A 9,888-nucleotide genomic window follows, 5' to 3' on the forward strand; every position below is an offset into this window, starting at 1 on the left:
TTTCAAGTATTTTGACTGGGCAAAAAAAAATTTTCAGAAAAATTGTAAATTTCAGTTGTCTATAAATATCCCAAAAAAATCAAAATATTTTTAAAATTAAATCATGTAAATAAAAAGCCAATCTAAATAACTGGTACAATTTTCAAGTATCTACGACTTATACTTTTTGAATAATAACAACTATTTAAAATCGTTTGAGGATAAATCATTATCGTTACACTATTTCGTAAAAATTAAAATTCAAACGCACTTAAAATTTTTCCTATAATGATGTTTCGAGTTTTCTCTACATCTACTCTAAGGAAAACTTATGGAAAACGTAGTCTTGTATTTTTAATCCTTAATTATAAACACATATATATATATGTATATTATGTATGTATGCATGCGTGTATATAGGTATATAGTGGTATACATTGTATTTCCGTCCTGAACACAATTATCATTATTAATATATCCGACGAAGAAATTCTCTCTGTGACTCTATATATTATATAATACAATATTGTATAATGCATCATATATATATATATATATATATATATATATATATATATATATATTAACACAGCGGCTATGTGATAAAATATAATGTAGGTACGTCTAAGAATATAGGTAATAATATGTGTCGTTTTGTCACATGAAATATATTTCGTGACAGGTAGAGAAGAAATAGGACGTATTAATATACAATAATATAATATAATTAATACTTATCAGTTATCGGGTATGTATTTATTAGGTTACGTTCACTGCAGATAAACTAACTATGAACCGACAGGGCATCTACAGCTGGATAACATCATTATAATATTTAAGCTTAATAATATATTATATTATGTATCATGTTATTATTTCCAATTAGATTTTTTTTTTCATCAATATTAAGATACTTCATCATTGAATACGAACTTATTATTCCTATCTCCAAAAATATGGTACACTAGAAAGTGTTATTTTTCAAAAAGGTGAACAAATTACTTATATATTGAAATTAATAATACTCAATAATCTTTAGAGTTTTCAGTTGATGCTCCATCTCAAATTGGAAACATCAATACAATGAAATATAATAGTTATTTAATCGATACTGGAAAAAAATATTTTAAAATAATAACACCACGACTTGATACCAAACATTTATTATTTAATAATATTACAACCTGGATTATTATACACTGAAAAACTGGAATACCAACGGGTACTTTTTTTTTAATGAATTTATAGACTATTAAACAGTATAAATAAACATGTATAATTTAATTTAATTAGGTAAGATATTATACTGCGGTGAATGACATTAATTGATGTAACTACTTTTATTTTATTGTTAACTGTAATTAACAATAAAATAAAAGCAGCTACATGAATTAAATATCATACGCCAGAGTAGATACTTTACCTAATTAAATTTGAATTGTACACGAATAAATATACCGCTTAATAGTCTATAATATTTTCATTAAACATCATCTTCTTCATCAAAATAATAATTGAGTATTAAAATGGCAATCTTCTTTTTGGCCGCTTTTTTTGATGGTGCTGCAAAATTAAAAATTAAAGGCAATGTTAACTAATTATTATAGAACAATTTTAAATATCAATACTAAAATTCATCCAACCAATATTTGTTGGTGGTAATGATGGAATACAAAAATATTACCGTATGCACAAAAAGAATGTCCATCTATCATACATTCAACCTTGTATTGTGGAGGACAATCTTTGTCCTCTAGAGTTGTAATAATGTTGAGACAGGGGGATAACTCATTTAAAAGACGCACCGGATGGTTCTTTCTTTTATCATCGATGTTCTTCATCTTCTAAAATAAAAGAGCTCAAGTTATAATATTTGCTATTATATTATATTCCTAACAACAAACAGGCAATTAATAATACGACTTAACATTCATATTCTTAATCTTATATAAAGTCTATTCTTATTTACCTTCGGTATCGACTTTCTTGGTCTCTTGGTCGGTATATTCGTAATTGATTTCATATCGTCTGGAATGTTCTAAAACAGATTACATACCATTTATAATGATATGTGCAATAAATTTGATAATTTACACAAGTTTTTTTTAAAAATCCTATCTCTTTTTCATTTCATGTGGTTTTGATAGCAGTATATTTTTATACATATATATATATATAGAAAGATAACGGTTAAAATATACTTATATTTATATACTTATTTTTATAGTAATATGTATAATATATACAAAATATAAAATATATAAATATATATATTTAAATATATTTATTTATATATATATAAATATATATACAAAATTAAAATATACTTATATTTATATACTTATTTTTATAGTAATATGTATAATATATACAACGATATTCAATTTAGTTAAACATAATGTAATTTAATTCGTTTATCGAGAACAGTATGGACAATCCAAATATTCGATTGAAAGATATTTAGGTCTATCGATATTTATATTTAATCTATGTTTATTCAGACCATAAATGTAATATATTTCTGTACCAAATTTTTTTCATAGCAATTAAATAAGCCATTTAGAAATACAAATAGGACAAGCAGACAAAAAACCATTTATATATAATATATATATAGGTTTATAAAATTAGGTTTAGAAGTCATCGTCCACAGATGGTGAGCTGTACAGTGAACGAAGCAGTCCTGTATGTTTGCATGAGTTCACAGGATAAACAAAACATTATAAGTACCAAACTTATTTATTACATATTCAAAATTATTATGTTTATATATTAATTCGTCTAAAATGTTATACACAGAAATAACCTAACATTTTTATAAAAATAATATACTATTATTATATTATTATAAAACATTGTTTCTCTGCCATAACAGCCATTTAAAAATTACCGTATCTACATTAAATTAATTATTAGAAAATAAGAATAATACAACTACCAACATTAAATCATGTAATGTACTATTCAAAAAGTACTATAGAGTATAAACTTTCTATTATAATCTAAAATCAATTGTTACCACGAATGTTGGAGATGGAGACACTGGTCTTGTAATCTCTTCCACTATGGTCGATTCTGATGGCATAACTATTTCCACGTCGGTTGGCTTGGTCGGTTGTTCGATTTGAATGCTTGAGTTTAGTAAATCCTGGTGAAATGGAATTGCAGGTGTATTTTCCGATTCGCTTCCTAAACGAACGTTATGTTAAAAATATTGTTAATTAATATTATAGGTAGGTCGATATAATATGTATTATAATATTACTTTTTATATATTCCACATTGTTGGTTAAACCATCGTCCTATTAATAGAAAAGTTACTGTCAATATTTAGTTTTACAAAATAAGTAATCTCATATTGAAAATAAGAATAATGCAACCACCAATAATTAAATCATGTAATCGCCGGCTATTAAGATAGTTATTAAGAATTTAAATTTTTAGATACTATTCAAAAACTACAATATAGAGTATAAACTTTCTATTATAATCTAAAATCAATTGTTACCACGAATGTTGGAGATGGAGACACTGGTCTTGTAATCTCTTTCACTATGGTCCATTCTGATGGCATAACTATTTCCACGTCGGTTGGCTCGGTCGGTTGATCCATTTGAATGCGTGATTTTGTTAAATCACCATATTTTGACAATTTCTTCTGCTTGGTTATGTAATTATACAAAAATCCTACTGCACTAATAGTGCCAAATGCAAGACTTGCAAAGATAATTCTTTTTGACATTTTTTTTTATCGCTTTTTTCACAGTAAACGGAAGTATTGAAATGAACAATATTATCGTTTCAATTGAATCAAATAATAGCTCATTCGTTGTTATGTATTTATTATAATAATATATGTTGTCTCCAATCAGCGTTGCCCGGACAAAATTTTGTTTTTGTTTAAATGCATGAGCATTGATTATAAATACCATACAATAAAATTATTATTTGGAACCTTGTATTAAATTTTCAAGTTTTTTTGGTCATCCAAAATTTTTTACCGACACTTCAAAAAAAATTCTCATAAAAATCGAAAATTTCAGTGTTCTATAAATAACTCAAAAAAAGCCAGATTTTTTTTGAAAACTTTTGGAGAAAGATTAACTTCCTCCAATGTTTGAAATTGAAGCATTATTTCGACTAGTTATGCTGTACACAAACATAGAAAAAAAACACACACACACATCATTGTAAAATCAATACATTCATCACTCCGTTCAGAATCTAAAAAGGATATTATTTACTTGTGTTTTAAAAATGTATTATTCGTCCAGAAGCATTTTTGAAATATAAAAAACTTGGGCGCCCGAGAATTGGGCCACAATTCACCTTTTTTTTCAAAGGCATACGGTAATTGGGCCACTAAAATTTTATATTTATTACAGGTAGGCCCGGTAATTGGGTCACTAAAATTTTATATTTATAATAGGAAGATCCGGTGATTGTGCCACTATTACATTTTAAATTGTAATAAAATAATATTTGGGGGTGGAGTGGCCGAGCGGACTAAGGCGTCTGTTGCCATGCACGCAGTCGCCGGTTCGAACCTCGGTCACGGGCGACATCGCTCTTTGGGCATTTCGCGGTGTCTGGAGAGAGAGGCCGCCGCCCCCCAACCGGGCATGGCAGAAACCTACGGGTGCCCATTCAAAATTCTGCCAAAAATACCCACGTGCTTAAAACCTACAGTACCTTCCCCTACAGTTCCCCCAGGCTAATAACCTTAGTTGTCGAAGCCTTAACCCTAATAAAAAAAATAAATATTTAAGAGGATGTCAGCGCACTATTTTTCTATCTCTGATCCACGCACAACATAGACAAAACACATTTGCGTAGAATCATTTTTTCTATGAATTTACAATATTATTTTGTTTATTTTGAAATTCAAATAACAATAAAATATAAAATCGATGTGTCATCCCCTTAAAAATATTATTATCTATCTTTTTTGTAATGAGTGATTTTACTCTACGATTACTTAAAAATATAGAAAAACTGATTCTGCGTAAATGCGTTTTGTGTTTTGTGTATGTAACGCGTGGGCCAGAGAGCCTTTGTATTATATTTTTATATGCCTATTAAAAAATATTTTTTTCATATTATTTATTTTTTGACAAACTTTATGGTCCTTATATTACATTTGTAAAATGAGTATTGGCATTCTTTATAAAAATTATTTCATATTTGACTAATTTTATGGACCTTGTTGTATATTAAATTAGTTAATCTGTATGGAAGTATTTAAAAAAATATTAATTATTTGACGAAAAATATTTTTATATGTTAAAACAATAATAATTAGTTAATAAACATTATATTATATTCGTATTAATATAGCATGCTATACTTTTATGGCCCAATCTCCGGTTAGTAAAATGTAAACAAATATTTTATACGAAAGAGGTAGTTAAAATGTGGCCCAATTCCCGGGCGCCCAAAAACTTGTCCGAGTATTGTGTTTTTTTAAGTAGTTATTAACAAATATTTTATAATTTATATTGTATATTGTCGATGATTAATGATTTTTCTTTAAAAGTACCTACGTACCCGTAGGTGCTTAAAAAAAAACATTTTTTTTTCCATTAGATGTCAACTAATTAACATTTGATAATTTATCTCTAAAGCTTCTGAAAATCTATGAAACCCAATGAGCCATATAAGTAATATGAATAAGTTTAGGATAAAACACTTTAAGCACATGTGCAGATTTTACCATATAAGGAGCAGAGTCTGAGACATGCAATATTACAATGAAGGTTAATAACATTATGTTATTGTTATTATTGGTGTTATGCAATACTTTTTCTGACCATAATATACTTATTGAATCATCGAGATTTTTTGAAAATTTGTCTTTCTAAGTTTTCAACAGTTAAAACTATCGATATTATTGAATTTTATGAAGATAGAGAATCACTTATTACACTTGCGATAGAATATCGTCCTTGGATATCAATAGTTTCATCTTTTGATACCTTAATATATCTCTATCCCTTATTTCCTTCATGATCTTATATTTAACATTTCTTCGTAACATGATGGAACATAGTTTTTCCGTACGGTCAATTCAATGGGTAATTGCATAATCTATATATTATATAAAAATGGAGACAAAAATGTATAACAATTCAGAACGGCTGAACTGATTTCACTCAATTTTTTTTTGTTTGGGTCATAATTGCCTGGAGAAGGTTCTTACAGATGAAAAAATTGAGAAAGTTATCGGGTTAGATAAATATGATGAGGGTGTGATGAAATTAAAGTGGCGCCATCTGCCCAGTAAAAAATAAAATAAATAATATTAATATTTTTTGGTAGTCAAAGGCAACCATTTAAACAAACAAGTGCTCTCGAGAGTAGGTGGATTTATTTTTAGGATGGACATTATTGTTTATTTATAAAGTAAATGGTTGCTTTAGTGACGATTATTAGCGGTTATTATTGTTCTGTGTTATTAGTGATGGTTATATATTATATTTATCTGTTAGTCCTATATACATTCTTAAACAGCTGGACCGATTGCGACAAAATTTGGAACAGCATTTAATTAGACATAAGGGCAGAAGATATGCTAAGTTAGAAAGTGTTATGCCTAAATATCATTGAATTGAATATTTAAATTGTCAACATTATATTGAAAAAACGAAGAAAATTACATAATGATATACGAAATTGAATATCGTTGTAAGATTATAATATATTTTAACCACTATCTATCATTATGTATAAAAATATACTACTAGCATCAACACATGAAATTAATTTAACACACAATATGAACTATGAACCATAAAAGAGATAGGATTTTTAACGGGCTACGAAGTGCACGAGTTCAGCTAGTTTAAATGTTTAATATAGGTACTTTTCAAAAAAAGAGTTGAATTCTACGTTTTTTAATTTCCATAAAGAAATATAATTTACTACCATAAACGTTTTACTACACTAAACTGTTATTAAACTCATTTAAATTTTGGTAATTTATTCTAGCTTGAGTAAACGATTTTTATAAACTGTTGATAAATCTGTTCTTTATTTGATTTCAACTTATAGTTTCCGATGGGTTTTTAAATTTCTAAATGTTGTGTCACCTCTGATTTTCTATAATACGACACCTAGACAAATACAAAATAATACACCTCTATCTGTTTTAAAAATACCTAAATATTCAGTGCACATTATTATGCATGATTTACTCACCTTTGGCATTTTTTTTTTTTTTTTTTGGCTAATTTTGATATTGAAATGAGAAAATTTTAGACACACAACACCGACTAATAACAGTCACTAACTAATATAAAAATACTTATGTGGCTTGGTGTGGCGCGTTGGCTGCTACTTATCTCGGAATGCGACTGGGAGTAAATAACAGCCACAACTACTAGCTCCCGGATGGGTGACCACCCGGGATCATAGTAGTTAAAAACCTAGCCACACATAGACGTGTTTACTACCTACCGTAACAACCGTAAAAACAACCTACCGTACCAAAACCTTACCCCTACAACATCTAATGGCCTTTGTCGCCGAGCTTAAGATCAATAAAAAAAAAATATCTTATCATAATATTATAATGTCGGCTAAATCTTATGTATCAGAAATCAAATTATGTATATAATATAATATTTAGCTATATCTATAAGATAGTGATCTAATTAAATGTTATTATTCTATTCTATTTCTATATTTTTATAATTTGTTTAGTATTTATAAAATAGGTACCTATGCATATTTTATGTTATTATCTAGAAACATGCGGTTATCGTGCATTTTGATGAAAATATGCAAAAAATTAATTCCAGAATCTACGTATTACGAATAGTCATAATATTGAATCAGAATTATTATAAGTCAAATGTGTTGAAGAATATGCACTTGAATCAAAATTCGAGTCTTAATAATTATTACAGAGTTCACATCGGCTTACAAAGTATTTACGAGTACATATCAAACAATTATCTTTAGTGTCTAAAGTAGAATAGCTCAGAGTTTAGACTTTAAATATAGATTACAATGCATCAACATTTTCTGAAAATCATCTGATTTATAATTTACTTGTAGGTTGTTAAACATGTAAGTTATCATTTTAAAAACCAATATTGGTTACAGGGTACTTACTGTTGTGAAAAATCTATACATAGGTATGTATTTGAAAATCTCATTTGTAACTCCATTTAAAAATTCCAAAATTCATAACTTGAATATAATTATGCGTAAATTAAACTTTAAATCGGGATGAGCATTGAACATGCTTAAAAAATCACCATATATAGTATATACATATAATAATAAGTAAAAGCAAATAATATTTGTTAATATGTATTAATTATTAGCTCATATAATAATGATTTTAAATATAATTTGAGACAATATTTTCTATCGTTAGTATGCTTACTCAATTTATAATTTTACATAATATTTAAAATGTGTACTAGATCATCGTACCTATGCGTTAGATACAAATGTATAAACTGTTCTTAAACACTCTTAGTCATTCATATTTAAACAACACAACGGTCCTGTAGATAACTAATGTAAAGAATTTGTATTTACATTGAATTTTCTAGATAAGTTATTATATTCCACAATAAAGAGGTTACAAAGCATTAACAATAGTTTAGAATGAAATATATGATGTAATGCTTAAATTATTGAGTCTGTGTTGAGGATAGTATCTAGAAAGATTCTGGTCTGAAATTCAATTTAAGTAATCTAGAGATTTCTAAAGAAAAAAATTTATATTAATAAGGGAAAGGATTGATGTTTTTGTTCGACACTGTTTTTGTCGATTGTAGTTGACAATCATTGAAAAGAAGAGGAAAGTGATAGAGAAGCCGCCACCATCACAATTGGCGATGATACATGGTGGACTTTGATTGAGACCTGAATAGAACGCGTATTTGGAAAGTACAGATAATAGGATCTGGCACAGCTGCAACCTATGGTATTAGATTAAAATTAAACAAACTCGTCAAACTCCATCTAAGGTTTAAATCTAGGGATGGTTGGAAACGTTGGGAAATTTGTTTGCATAAACAGTCGTATCACAAAGAAAGGTTTGTTCATTCAACATCTGATTGTATTCGGTTTGTGATAAACATTATGTAAATATAAATAGAGAGTAATAGTCTTTTCCCTATCTCGATTTCAAACAACTTTTACATTAATAGAATATAATATGCGATTTTATAATTTTTTTTAAAGCATTCTTTATACTTATTGTAAAATCATATAATTGATAACGATATCAACATTCCAAATAACAAATTAATTATATTCCGAGAAACTGAATGTAATATTTTAAAATATAATTATATAATTTAATTTGATGTAAATATTATATTATAGTACCACGGATCACACCATTCAGTGTGATAATATTATAAATTATTATAATTAATATAATTTTTTATATACCTCGTGGCCATTGCAAGACAACAACAGATGATCACAATTCTATGAATCCAAAATATCTTTGAAATCAGCTATACGTATTACAGTAAAAACCAATCTATGCGCAGGCTCCTTAAAATTCATCTCCGTAATTATTTTAAGCTAAACGACATTCATTTGTGAATACTAATCGCGAATCCCAATATCTACATTTTGACGAAAACAACGATTTTCCACGACAACAAAAACTGCAAGGACAAATTTCTTTGACTACGAGTGCCACGAACACCGGTCCAAGACAATAGAATGAGAACGCCACTTACAAAGGAGCCAGGAATACAGCATATTCAGATGCACCATAGCCATTGATACCTGAACACCTTTTCATCACACACTACTTTTTACACTTTTATAATTTATGAGTCGTTAGAATTAGCATTCAGCAGGTAAACTTGAAATAAAATATTGGAATTTGTTTTTTTTTTTTTTGAACAATAAATAAATATTTTTTTTAAATTA

General features: G+C 27.6%; 1 long non-coding RNA gene across 1 annotated transcript; it reads right to left on the bottom strand.

The window, feature by feature from the left end:
* Positions 1-1,414: 1,414 nt before the first annotated feature.
* Positions 1,415-2,006, bottom strand: LOC149056283 (uncharacterized). Its single transcript, XR_016191420.1, has 3 exons — positions 1,949-2,006; positions 1,664-1,823; positions 1,415-1,542 (listed from the first exon to the last, which is right to left on the bottom strand). It is a non-coding gene; the product is annotated as an uncharacterized LOC149056283 (long non-coding RNA).
* Positions 2,007-9,888: the final 7,882 nt, after the last annotated feature.

The sequence above is a fragment of the Diuraphis noxia genome, unplaced genomic scaffold (assembly GCF_037042655.1).
Source record: "Diuraphis noxia isolate RWA-SAM2 unplaced genomic scaffold, SU_Dnox_SAM2 contig0004, whole genome shotgun sequence".
Lineage (NCBI taxonomy): Eukaryota > Metazoa > Arthropoda > Insecta > Hemiptera > Aphididae > Diuraphis > Diuraphis noxia.